This window comes from Protomyctophum parallelum (assembly GCF_964188405.1).
Source record: "Protomyctophum parallelum genome assembly, chromosome: 20".
Taxonomy (NCBI): domain Eukaryota; kingdom Metazoa; phylum Chordata; class Actinopteri; order Myctophiformes; family Myctophidae; genus Protomyctophum; species Protomyctophum parallelum.
The window spans coordinates 29732121-29746845 of record NC_139718.1 but is presented as its reverse complement, the minus strand read 5'-3'; the positions used below and the strand labels follow the sequence as shown (position 1 = coordinate 29746845).

Here is a 14725-nt window from a genome sequence, read left to right as displayed (position 1 = left end):
CCATGTACCTGTCACTGCTGTACATGGGTATAAATGGGAGAAAGACAAATAAAACATACTCTGACAACAAGCACAACAAATGCAGTACAACGAGTATTGTATAAACGGTCGGACATGCATTCTCAATTTGCATCGGTCCCGACTTACATCATTCCCGAGTATAAATAACCCATTTGTAATATCTTATTAATATCACACTGGTTACTCTATCACAGTGGTATTCAACTGGCTTTTTTTTTTCTTTTTTACATTCTGGGAATAAGAGGGCTAATGCAAGTTACAGGTATGGTGTGTGCATTATGAAATGTGAGATTACCATAATGACAGTAATACTCATAATGGTAATACTCACTAATCATAATTTCAAGGGCAGGTTGTGTGTGTGTGTTTGTGTGTGTGTGTGTGTGCTAAGGCCTGGGCTACACCTATATATATATATATATATATATATATATATATATATATATATATATATATAGGTGAGAAATGCAGCTTGCGCCTGGAAACTACTGTACGGATACTGCACGTCACCAGCTCTACATGCTGCATCCAATAATAAATAATATCAGCCTACTAGCTGTTTGTAGGCTATTTGTATTGGTGCGGAGGGCGAAGCTTGGTAGGTTAGGTTACGAACTTACGGTAACCTATGCTTGGTAGAATAGGTTACGAACTTACGGTAATTGTGGACCTAGAGAGAAACTGTGGATAACGCGTGGCGTGTGCAGCCATGTGAAACTATATATTCTCGTGCATAAAGTTAGACTGACAGCTACACCAGGGCACCCCACATGGATGTGAGAATCATGCAATTCCTCGCCTAAATTTGTGACATCCCCTACAACGGTGAAACATGACGAAACATGACGGTCGTATTGTTTCAGGGCTAAAAGACATTATAATGGCCTAAGGTAGCATATACCTGTATAGACATATCCATATCCATATACCTGTATAGACATAACCATTAGGGCTGGGCGATATGACAAAATCTCATATCACGATATAGAATTTATTTTATCACGATAACGATATACTCACGATATAGCATATTTTTTACGATACCTATTTTTTTATCTAAAATAATTGATTTTTGTTCAGGTCGAGTACTTTACTGTACTTGGACTGTACTGTACTGTACTGTACTGTACTGTACTGTACTGTACTGTACTGTACAAGCTCTCCTCCCTGGCCTCTGTCTGTGTTAGGCTGCACAACAGTGACACTTGGTGGTGACAATAGTTATGCTATTTCCGTGCTCGGATACAGGGACAGGGACACACATAGCTGTCTATAATGGTTGCACCACTCAAAAAACAATTAAATTCACATTATCCACTCTACTTATATGAATATAATACTGATGCCCTTCCCATGCACAGACAGGCCCAAAGCAAGTACAAAAATATTACAAAATAAAATGTATATAATAATAGAGGCTGAACTCAATTGTTCAGCCTCTGTAGACATTTTTAAAGCACAGCTCAAGACCCACTTCTACAACATTGCTTTTAATTGATCTTTTATTTTTTGTTATTCATGTCCTCACTGTATTGCATCACTGCTTGTTTTTTAATGTCGTTGCCTTGCTTTTCTTTTTTTCTCCATTGCTCTGTAAAGCACTTTGAGAGCTGCATTTCATGTCATGAAAGGTGCTATACAAATAAAGTTTTATTAGTATTATTAATAATAATTATTATTATGACAATTAAAAAGAAAAAAGAAAGAAATAAGACGTTGCCATTCAGACACAGAATTACAGGCCTGTGTCTGCATTAAATTGGCTTAAGGAAAAAATAAATATCTCATGTCACAGTTTGTCACTACAGTTGTTTCAGTTCATTTAAGCTCTGTATAGGGAATCAACATGTTCTGTTGTAGTTATAGTTTAGTTTGTTAAAGACGTTGGGCAGCTTAACGATGTTTAATTGACTACAGGCGATAGAGTGAGAGAGAGAGTGAGAGAGAACGCGATCGTATATGGGAGTCTGGGACGAGTGGGGCTTTTTCTTTTCCTTTTTTTTTGATGATCACAACAAAGTCAGCGTCTTGTGTTGTTGTTGTAAGCTGTTGCTGAATTAAGGACTTTTCAAATGGAATAATTTATTTGGAACAATAAAACAAGACAGACACGCACGCAGCAGGAGGACTGCACAGGTAAGAGGAACGTCTTCGTCTTGGAAGAAGTTTGCAGTGCACCCGACGACGGACAAGCTTATTGTTCAACTGTGTAAAACATGCGTGGCTCACGCAATTTATCAATTTGACCCAACATGAAACCTGCATTTATAACAGTGAATGACCGGTTACTTTAGGGCGCGTTCGGAAATAGCGCACTAGGCGCACTGTGCAATGCAAACTGATAGATGAGTTCGCTCCGGTGTGGTATTTCCGAACGTGCCCCTTACACCGCTCTGAATCTCGTCAGCCATCATCTCCCTTCATGTAATCAAAACCACTTCCATATCCATACAATGGAAGACGTTGCCCCTCTTTTAGGTGCAAGCACCACCTCGGCTTGTGTTGTGGTCGTGTTGGCCTTAGAGTATATAATAGAGAAGACATCCGAAAGGTGTTGGCTCACTGTTTTCAGTGCGCGCGGTGGGCTGCTGGGAATGCCGTATATAAGCGCTGTGACGTAAAATACTGCCGTAAAGCGAAACGGCGATATAAGCGATATAGCTTTTTTTTCGTGATAGACATTTTCTATCGAAAATACGATATATATCGTCATATCGCCCAGCCCTAATAACCATTACTGTGCAGAAATATACATAAATCTTTGTGTTTGAGCACAAAATGCATTTTGAGAACCCACACATGTTCGCGCTTCATGTGAACGCTGTGCGCCCCCCCCACACACGATCATTCTACAGTTGTGGCCCCCAGCCTAATCTATAGTACCCCATATCAGGTACAATTGATATTGCATAACCTGGTGGAGCATGCATTTCCAGCTTGCTGAGAATACTATAATCATAAAACATTTGATAACGTTGCCAGGGAGATAGGCATAGTTTTGGTGCATGAGAGTCTCGGAAATCTGATGTTACCATGGCCAAGAAATAATGTCATCACTGCCACTGTTTCTGCCTTCCTAATGTCCGTAATGACCCAGGAATGTGAGACAGCTGATCCCGATGATTGCTCTCAGCATTCATCAGAATGTGATTGGTTGCATCTTCTAGCTCATGTGTGATGATTTGAAATGTTTTTGACACATATGGCAGTTGTCTGCCGAAACGTTTAGTTGGTTTCTAATTTTCTGCATCCTAAATAATCAGCACTTTGGCTATCAGTGTGTGCGGCCACTCTTTTGTCATTTTAAGACTTAACTTTGTAACTGTTTCTGGCAGAACATTATTAAAATTCAAGATTGACATGATACCAATAGAAGAATTGACATTTAACTAATTTAAATTCAATGTTGGGTCCACATATTCGTGTCAGGGCAGGTAGTAGCAGCAAAACCAGTTAAACAACACATGCTTTTTTTGACAATATACAGGGAAAGAAATTCATTATGTACATAATCACAATATAAATATTTTAGGGTGAGACACAAATAATAATAGCTTGAATTTATATAGCGCCTTTCATGAACCCAAGGATGCTTTACAAAATGTACCAACAACAATCAACAACTACATATGCCATAAGCCTGAGAGAATAAGTGTCTTTTCAAGGCAGCCTTAAAATAGTCCGGTGTTGGAGCATGGCAAATCTCTATTTGGAGAGAATTCCACACAGTAGTACAATTGAGTCCAAATTAGCCTTTAGGCAGGTTGCTCCATGATAATGAGGAATTGCTTTCTAAAAGCTTTCACAACGGATACAGAAAAGAAATGACTGCAATTCACAGCCAATAGAACTCTTTACAGTTCTTCAACTATTACAAATAGAGTGTGGATGACCATTGACTATGTGTGGATTTCCCTGACAAATTAAATGCCTTTATGTGTGTGTCAGACTAAACTAATAAATGAAGAAAAGCACATGATCTGTGTGTGTTTGCGTGTGTGTTTCTCTGCTCCCCCTACCTTGCACAGTTCATCTGCATTTTGCACCATCGACCATCATTTTATGCAGGGCATCACAAAGCCCGTTTTCCAAATTAACAAACTGAACACTGTTTATTTGCGTTTATTAGATTTTTCCCACAGTTATACCCTTACTACGCATGCGTGGTTGCCACAGCGTCACCCTTACTGTGCATGCGTGGTTCAGGTTGCTTTATTGCGCATGCATAGTTTCGTTACACCATCGTTCGATGCCTATAGAATTTTGCAGCGGGCCGCTGTACACTCATACCTCATAACAACACTAACTCACATGCACTCAGTCACAGCTGTATGTTTTTGGATGCTAACGTCTCTACTCTCTACATTGCTCCATTTCACACCCCAAAAAAAACAAACACAGACTCTCCTGCACTGACCGCGATGAAGCGAACATCTGCACACACATTGCTTCTGTGTGTCTTGCAGTCACACATGCTGCCGTGTGCGTGGTGTTCATACAGTATATTCGAACGCGTATAAGGACAAGTCATTACTAAAACATGAATGCTTCCATTCAGTCAATAAATGAACACACATGTGATCCTGACAGTGTCAGTGTCATGCCCAACTCATTGAGCTACAAGTCCACACACACGTTAGACATACCAACAGTCCTACAGTCATTATTCAGACAAACCCATGCTGCAGGTTAAAAATCACCCGTGCTGTGGGTTCAAATCACTCATGGTTCCCGACATACGTGGCGGGTTCAAACTAATCTGTGTTGCGGGTAAAAGAAAACTGTGGCGTGCGCGTGCGCACGCGCACACACGCACACACACACACACACACACACACACACACACACACACACACACACACACACACACACACACACACACACACACACACACACACACACACACACAAAGCTGGGTCTATATAGGTTGCTTGCTTCACAGAAAGTTAATTTGTAAGCCTATAACACCTTCTATAGTCACAAAGTGCTTCACAATCAATCAAATGAAATAAATAAACTAGACAAATTTGGGAAATTGTAAAGTATGGTTGACCTCAATGTAATATGTATGTTCAACTGAACTAATCATGACCTGATGAATCCGTGGGAGAAGAAATCAAATCATATACGTTCACTTCATCACATCTCTGGCAACCTTAGAGTATGGGTACAAGTTAAGCTGCTTTTGGCCATGCATACTATCAAAGATCCATCATCACTCCAGAGATTGCGTGTGTCCACATTCTGAGTTTTGGACAGAATGTATATGATGAGATCAGGTTTAAAGGAGTTTTGAAGAAAATGTTATTGGCAGGAACGGGCATGGCTCATTTACAGGTACATGCATAAACTTTGTGGTGAGAGAAGCTATTGGTATTAGCTATTGGTGGATGGTGGTAGCTATTCATTTGATGGATTCTGTGATAATGATATTTTGATTGAAACTGACTTAATTTGCTGTACACATGTATGCACTAAAAGTGTAAGTATACCCTTTTCAAGTATGTCTTGAGAAAGGTACACACACACGATTCCTGATGAAGCTGGTGTGTGTACATTAACGTTATGTGGTGCCAAAGTTGTGGGAGCAGTGTGGGAAACATTTAGGATATAGGTTAGTAACTAATGATATACAGTAGCTGCATTAACAATAGCATGACTGACTAGAGGCACAGATAAAATATAGAAATATAATTAGACTATGGTCAGTCAGAACAAATGGGTATTTAACCACTTGGTCAATGTCAACAGACCCACACATCTGTATGGGTAAAACGGTCGGCAGTTCCAGATTTCAAACTTTTTGTTTTTAGTCTAGTTTAGAGAGTCTAGACTATGAGGGACAGCCAACACTACTTGGTCAAGGACTACTGGCGTTCCAAACACACACCTCTCTCACCTCATAAATCTGTTCTTCTATCAATAAAAGAAAAATATCATAAATCAATTCTGAAGCATAGAGAAATACCCACATTCTAGATACAGTAATTAGAGCAGGGGAAACAGTCCCAAGCTCTAATATTTGGTAATCTAACCATTCTTTATTAATGCAATTGATAGTGCCATCCTAGAAAAGCAAGATGACCCAGCAGAACAGCATTCTTGATGTTATCACAAAATAAGTGATGGTGTTCTGGGCTCTGGCACACCCCGGCTTGTGTGTGCCTAGTGCCTAATGTAAACAGGGCATGGGGAGGGGCCTGTTGGGTCACAGAGACAGCACTGTAAAGACAGTGCCACAGGTTTGAACTTCGATGCCCACAAAAATAAATGAAATGTAAACAGATGGTATGCACTGACTAGGTTGTGTGACTCCAATTCCAATGACATCTGCATTTAAAGCTAGATGAAACGATGTAGAACCAACCAGAGGAAATCAAGAACACTGCAGTCTATCGTGTGGGACTACACAGATTTAGAGCATACATGGGCAACTGGCGGCGACATGCGGCCCCCAACCTTCACTTAATGCGGCCCACAGGTTAATATCGGAATTGATTTCAGCCGCGATACAATTCCAAATATGCAAACATGACGCTTAAATTCAGTCTATTAGTAGCTTAATGACTATTACTGGTAAAATGTTATTGTCTTGTCCAATGTATTTGTATTTAAGTTCATAAACATAAGTATAACTAAATGCATTTGAAATTAAATGCCAGGATTCCAATTAAAAAAGAATTTATTCAGGATTCCAATTTAAAAAAAAAGAAAATATAGCAGATCTACAAGCTCAAACCATTTTGAGCTTGTAGATCTGCTATATTTTCTTTTTTTTTGATTGGCGATTTTTGCTACTTTTGTGTGACAGAATATGCCATGTGGAGTGAGGAAATAATAGTGGCTCTCTCCATCATCGATGTTTCCCACCATTAGACTCTAAAACTCGGCCACACAATGGAAATGTAGTGATCAGTGGTCACTCACCCACTGCATAAGTATAATAACTACTGTATACTGTACATAGGAATGTTGAAACATAAAGGAGTATGTGTGTTTTCTCATTCCTACAGCATGAGCATAATTATGGCCCCTTTGAAAACACCCTGGGGAATTTTAATTACATTTAAGACCAGGAGCTTTTGGAAAACCTCAAGACTTAAAAAGCTAAATAGACATTTAGACTTTTAGAGTTTATTGTGCCTATAGGCCCATCAGTAACTAACTACTAACTACCTAGGAAAGGGAAACTGAAAATGTAGGGCTACAACATGAGAACATGAGATGGGAATCTGTGGGAGAATTCATTACTCCTCTAATAATCTCTCAAGACAGAGGGCCCTATTTTGCATGTCTTTATAAGTACCAGCGTCGTGGCCAATGTTGTTTGGCTGTTTTGAGCATAGACATAGAAAGGTAGACGCCTCATTCGCCGCTGCAATTCATTGGAGAGACGTGTATCGCACTGAGGGCGGAAGTGCATTGTTATGTGGCGCATCCCCAGCGTCGTCACGTGACTCACGTCCCTTATTTTCCTTACTTTCCTTGGCACCAACGCGGAAGCTTGCCCTCACTTGAGAGCAAACGCCCCAGAGCCGAAGGAGGCTTTATATGTCTATGGTTTTAAGTATCCAAACAGCATTGGCCACGCCTCCAGGTGAAGACTGACAGAAAAGAGGGAGGGAGAGACATGCAGCAAAGGTCGTCACGAACGGGACTCGATGCGCTGTCAGGCCAGAACCCATATGTGGCATGTGCCTGGACCACTAGGCCAGCATGCGCCCCAATGCCTCCAGGTCAAGTATTTATTTCTTAATTAATAATAATTAATAATTATAATAATTATAATAACTTGAATTTATATAGCGCCTTTCAAGAAACCCAAGGATGCTTTAAAAAATATTTTTATAATAATTGCCAAAAGTCTGAGTGAACAAATGTCTCTTCAGTGCAGACTTGAAAGAGTCCAATGTAGGCGTCTGGCGAATATCCAAGGAGAGAGTTCCAGAGGGCAGGGCCTGCCACAAACATTGATCCGAGTTGGCTTTGTCCGAGGCTTTAAAGGTCTTTAAAGAAATACTTTCTGAAACCTCTATGGGAAAGATGCATGGGAAATGCTTTTCCGGGCCTATCGTCGTCATGAAAGGGGGCAGGACTGCGACGCTCTATAAGACCTAGTACTTAGAGTAAGACACGCAAAATAGGGCCCAGATACAGTATCTGTCAGTACCACTGCCCTAAACACGTAGTTCTGTTGTTAGTAGAAATAAACACAGCAGCACCTGTTTCTACACAAAAAGGAGGTGGTGCCCAGAGGATTTGTTTGTTAATAACATCAAATGACAAAAGAAAGAACAATAAACTACCGGTAAGTAGGTTTGGAAACTGCAAATAATATACAAGAACAATGGTATCATTAATGTAATGCTCAGTTTCACCCATATGGCAATAGTAAATGTCAACCTGCACTGTTGTACACAACCTGAATCACTCTGATTGCTCAGCCTTGTTACCTTGATTAATATTCAAGACTTGAAAATAATGAGCTATACTATCTTGTAAATACAGAACTCAAATACCTTGGTTGTCAGAACTGTGCATGATGAGGGAACGGCTAAAAGGGAAATAAGGCTATGACTTTACGTATGACTTTGTCTGTAATTTTTGTGATTTTAGTCACAAGCACATCTGCCAACCATTACAAAAAAACATTGTTTTATAAAATCATCAAACTAAAACTAAATACAGTGTATACGACAGCCTGCAATGAAACATTAATTAACTGTTAATTAACTGTGTTTTTGGAGCCATCAATCCAGTAAGTGCTGTGGGTAGGCTACACAACCATCCCACAAATGCTGCATCTGTAATGAAACATTCATTTATGTTTAATACAATGTTCAGGCCTGCTTGCCATGTGCTAGAAGCAGAGAGGAGGGTATGCTGAATAATGTATTGCCACTCTACTCTTACAACACACGCAAACCCCACCACAAGGCTCAGGAGAGGATGCAAACAGTTCTACAGAGTCAAGACTGTATAGCAGGTACGGTATGCCTGTTTCCAGACTGCAAAAGTAGGCATGATATTTGTATAAGCTATATACAATATAGCTATATAAAACCTTACACCATATACATATTTTATCTCACATAAAAAACAAACAAGTAGGATGCTTTTAAGAAGTGAAAACCCTTGAGTGATATGCAATGGCCCATGACTACTGAAGACTATATTGCATTGGAAGCATAAAGTAGACCTAATGCTGAAGGAGAAGTAACCTAATTCTGAGGACGGACACTGATGTCATCCTTCCCGGATGATAAGGGTTGCCTGAGTCAGAGACAGATGACAAAAAGGAAGTCTTCCTGGTTCTCAAGGAATGACAGTCCCATGATAACAATAGCCTCATAGTTCTGTAATTTGCTCATAGCATATACCAAACCATTTTAGCATGCATGTCAGCACAATCAGCGTGAAGGTCCAAACAATGTCTAGCCCTGGGGGCATCTGAGCCAAACAAAGAAGCAACAATTCAAGCAGAGGAATGCACAGCCAAACCGTGTCATTCATCAAACCATTCAGCCTGGAAATCGACATCAGGCAGACGCCACAATAGCGAAACAAATTCACCAGACAGAAAACGCTGGTGTACAGATCAAAACAGCAGTAACTTAACGCAACAGTCTCGCCGATTCAGTCACTCTCTGGGTGCGCTAGCATGCACTCACCCGGGTGTATGTGTTCCTCCTAGTCTGAGACATAATCTCCTAGTCGCCGAGCAGCCCACAACGGGCTGCCTAGACTCAAGAGGTGAGAGAGCGTGTTATCAGGATAAGTGTTGGCCAGACACAAGAGGGCTGGCAAGACGAGAGCGGAGGAGAGAGGGAGGGGACGAGGGTAGCTCAGTGATGCTCTCAGAGGCGCGTCTCTCCTCTTCACCGACAACACCACATCCCTCTCACTAATCCTCCCAACACCGGCCTGGGCTCTCAAAACTTCCTTTCCTTTTTCACCCCGCCGGACATTAGAGAATCCCTGAGAAAACTGACTGTCAGGGAAGAACAGGAGGAGGAACGGGTGAGGTTAGGAGCAGGGGAGGGGGCTCTCTGGGCAGGTGCTCCTGTTCCACGGTGACTTCAGGGGGGTGAATGGAGCAAAGGAAAACAGAGCAAAGGCAGGGGATGGGAAAAGATAAAACATAAACTAATGACCAGGGGTTGTCTGCTGTGAGAGTGCATCAGCTGAGTGGTAGCACTGCGCTAGTGACTGCACTGGCTTCTTTCTGCAGGAGGGAGTGTGGCTTAGGCCCTGACAAGCACCACTGGGCCCTAAAGCCCTCCGTATTACTTTACAAAATATCTCTTAAGAAAAACAAATGAATCATCTCTGTCATTATTCCCGTTTTTCTACGAGATGCACACGCAGATTAGACACACAACGGACATGCGGAAACAACGGTCGGACATGTGGTCGAACATGCGCTGTTCCCGTGCTTGCGGTTAGGGTTAGGTTGTTGGTCTAATGACAGTTGGACCAATAGTAGCCTATGTCTAAACTAAAGCCTATACCCTTTTTCTACAAATGTCGTAAGTCATTTGTCTGTTTTCACCTTATGTCTGATGATCAAAGTCCATTGGGGAAGAACACAGATCGATGTCCTGAGTGACGGCTGCCAGAAAGTCACCGGTGATCAATAGACACGTCTAAATCAACTGGGATCAATGGACCACATAAAATGCATTGACAAATGCTTTGTACAATTCAACATTAGACAAAACCTGTCACCGTTTCAGATTACTGTAAAGAGTTAATCAACATGCATTGGGTGGTAAATGTATATGCTACAACAGTTGTTTATTTTTCAAAATGTTTCAAAAATAGATTTTCCTTGGAAAAACTTTGATGGGAGAAAGGGTGAATTTGTTAAATTTGGCCACATGATACAAAACACAGAGTGGAGAACCTTCATCATTAAGGGAAAGGTAAATTAAATGTATTGGAAATAATTGTCCAATACATTTAACTGTGGTGGAACACAAAAGATCCAGGTGAGGATGATGTGATGTGTTGGCAAATGACAGAGGTTGGATTAGCAGTCTTTTATCAACTGCACACTGTAGCTGGGGGCTTTTCACTCTATTCATTTGAGTATTTCTGCAATGGAAGCAAATGCTGCAGGGATTCTGTTTGTAAAAGGGTTCAGCATGGATAACAAGGAGAAATGTTTTGTTTAATTGCTCACATTTCAGCTATTAAACAAAAGGGAACAAACCTCTAGTTGAGTGAGATATCGGTAATAGAGTTTAACCTACATTAGGTTACACATACTAGGTTGTTGTTAGGCCTGTCTATATCTTACACACATAGGTCTGTCCAAGTGGCTCTAAGCCTTATTAGTGCATGCATGTAGGGCACATAGAATAGGTTATGTGGTAATGTGACAATATTGTATTTTCTAAGCCAACTTTTGAAAATACAGTCTATTTATTAGACAATGCAGAGCTAACTTTAGTAGCGGCTGAGGATATTTCAGGACATACAATGAAATATCTGCAGTCTCCTTCCTTGCACCCCTTTATGCAAATGAGGAATGGATAGAGCGGGATGGAGGGGGTTGGTTGATGTGGTAGCGGGCTAGCGGCAATGGTGGTGGTGGTGGCGGTGGTGGGGGGGGCTTATCTTTCAGCCAAAGGAATAGGCATGACATACACGTGGGATCAACTGACAGCACAAAGCAAAAGAGCTGTCTCATCACAGAAAAAGAGGACAATGACAGAGAAAATAGCTGGGTACCGTCTATTGCGTAGAAACTGAGTGGTGCACCAGAGCATTTTAACAGCGGTGATAAACTGGGATTTCAAGAGGGAATGACATTGCAACTAGGTCTACCTGAATTCTTACATCACTTGCAAGGTAACGTAAGAATGAAAAACACTGCCATGCCCTCTGCATGTATGGGCAATGTAGTAACACATTACGTGATACTACAGACTGCTGGAAATAACGTAGGAGCTTATTGAAGCATATTCTGCTGCTGTCCTGGGTGAAAATCACTCTGGATATTGTGTGGGCTAAATGCTTAGTGAAACTTTAATATAAACTTTAATGTGGAAAAATGTCTATTAGGCTCGAGTTACCTTCATTGACGTGTTTGACTCCGTCCACAGGAGAAATATGCTGGATATACGCAGGGATATGGGATTATTGGGATACATATCTGATAAGCTTGTGAAAACTGTGGCTGTCCTATGCACACACCAAGGCAGGTCAGCAGCAGCCCGATGACACTATTGAGCACTTAACTGCGTGATAAGGAGAGAGAGAGACATCGGAGGGAGAGGAAGAGCTGGACTTCACCATGGTCTCATGCAAGAGACTGCGAGTGAATGTCATTGACCTGGACTACACTGATGACAGAATGCTAGTCTCAGATAAAGTGAAGCAGGTCTACACACTACTCACTACTATTGTCAGTGTAGGAGGATAGGACAGTATCTCGACGCCAAGGAAACCAAGAGATGACATTGCTAAGAACTGTGCCCGACATTCATCTTGGCGACTACATCGACTCCAGTGAGAAGGACCTCAAGAGTCAAGACCAGACGGGGACTTGCATGGTCAACACTCCACAGAATTAATTAAGTGTGGACGTACGTCGGCCGTAAGCACAACACTCAAAGAGGGTCACTGTTTCACTAAACAATCGAGTCAGTCCTACTCTTCAGCTAAGAGAGTGGAGCCCCATGACCAAGTCTGAGAAGTCATTATGGCTGCTATATGCCCTCACGCAGCACAATGCACACGGACCCTGGCAGGACTACGCACAACATGGACCTTTTCGATGACACCCTGAGAATAATAGACATGATCAATGAGTGTCGACTCATCTGAAGCCTGCTGGCCACTGTCTTGAGGCGAAGAAGGCTGACCTACAGTACTGTATGTGTAGACTAGCTCAAGAGGGACACCCGGTCTCACAACAGCAGAGGATCTGCACTCCTGCATGATAGACAGCTGGAGGAAGAGCAATCATAACTTGCGTACTGATAATGCCACTATACCCACCCATGTGGTTCCAACATGAAGTAGTAAGTATAGCCTCAATTAAAGTAATGAATATAATGTTAATTTTGAGAACACCTGAGCTAAATGGCAGTTCCTGTGACAGTAACACCAATGTCATTTGATATGGCTCACACAGCATCAAGTTAAAGATTGATAGAGAGGGATGGGGGAAATCTATAGGCAGGGAAAGGGAAGTGTTTCATTTGTAAACAGATCAGCACAGTAAGTGATATATCCACCATTGCCAATGTTGGATAAAAAAAACGAAAGTAGCCTATTTTATGTTATGAATTTATGTTAGAAATGTAGTTAAAATATCTGTAGTGAGTGACATCAATGAGTGACCCAACAGGGCCAACATTTTACATGTGCAAAATATGAAGTAGGCCTATAGTTTGGTAAAATTGGATACATTAAAAAGCACCAGAATAAAATGCTCATGTTTATATAAATGTTGATATAAAATCAAGACATGAAAAGGTGGTAATTGTAAACGTGTGTAACCAATCACAATTTATTACACTATGGTCTGATATCACCAATGACAAAGTAGTTAAATCAAAGAAATGCAATTCCCTTCTCTTAAAAAAACCGAAATGCTAACGGTATAATATTCTATTTGGCGAGAGGGATGCGAGAGGGATCTCATCTGGCACCATCTAGCGATTACAAAGGCCTCCATTTGATTATGTATGTATTCTGTCGAATAGCAAAAACAGAAATAATTCGTTTTAACAAGCACGGAAACCATTGGCCTCATGGTGGGGCACTGGGGCATCGGTTAGCCCCGTTCGTGGCCCTTGTTTACCTTTTCTGTATTAAAGGTCCCGAAACGACAGGGGCTAGGCTGGGGACCTGTGGTATCGCTAGCCCCATATTATATGTGCCCTCTCCCGACGCTCATTCTGTAGCTCCGAGAGCTAGAGAATGAGCGTAGTGCTGAGGGAACATACTGGGGCTAGGGTATCGTATTCGTAATATCGTTAACGTTACAGTACATATTCGCCTAGGTTTAAATGAGATAATCAATCCAAGACTGCGGACGATATGAAATGTGTATCAGATTTCAGCCACGTGAAGTGAACCGCGTATACCGACCAGATATATAACTCTATGATACCGACCTTCCCCCATAAGTAATGCCTATAAAACAGAAAAGAAATATCACAAATAAACAATTCCAAACTATAGTGTGATTGTTGGAACACATTTTCACCCTTTGCACTCATTGTTTATCCATATTACGTTTTGTTAGTAATTTCCATAAAGACATTTGGCCCCTCTGCCCTCTCAGCTGATTTTGAGCTGTCAGTGGGACAGGGACACTCCCTGATCAGCTGCTAGCGCCAGTGCGTTAGCGGAGCTAGCCTTAGCTCGCTCCTGCTTTATAATGACCAATTACTAATTGAGGACATTTTTATGAATGCAAAACATAATAGTCAGCAGCTTAACGTGGCCCGTGTACACCGATTACGCATGAGATTGTGTGCGGGTTCTTACCTCGTTGGCTTGTGTAAATGTTATGCTTCGTCCCTCACGTTGTTTTTAGGGAAATCCATCCATGTACTTCTACAATGGCAACATCCTGTGGTGTCCGTCGAATTGCCTGACTGAGCTAGCATGAGGCAACACATGGTAACTGCTAACTGTCAATCATTGATTGTGCATGCCAATTACATTTTCATGGTCAAGGCAT

At 41.4% G+C, this 14725-nt stretch overlaps 1 protein-coding gene across 4 annotated transcripts in view; it reads right to left on the bottom strand.

Moving 5' to 3' along the window:
* The window catches only part of dctn1b (dynactin 1b), a 49993-nt gene extending 35397 nt beyond the window's left edge, over positions 1–14596 (bottom strand). For 3 of the 4 annotated variants that reach the window (XM_083792151.1, XM_083792153.1, XM_083792154.1), the window contains exon 1: positions 14530–14596. The gene's annotated coding sequence lies outside the window, so the exon portion shown is untranslated. Of the gene's footprint in view, positions 1–10573; positions 10677–14529 lie in introns of all 4 variants that reach the window. The other variant, XM_083792152.1, reaches the window with a different exon arrangement.
* Between the last annotated feature and the right edge of the window lie 129 nt (positions 14597–14725).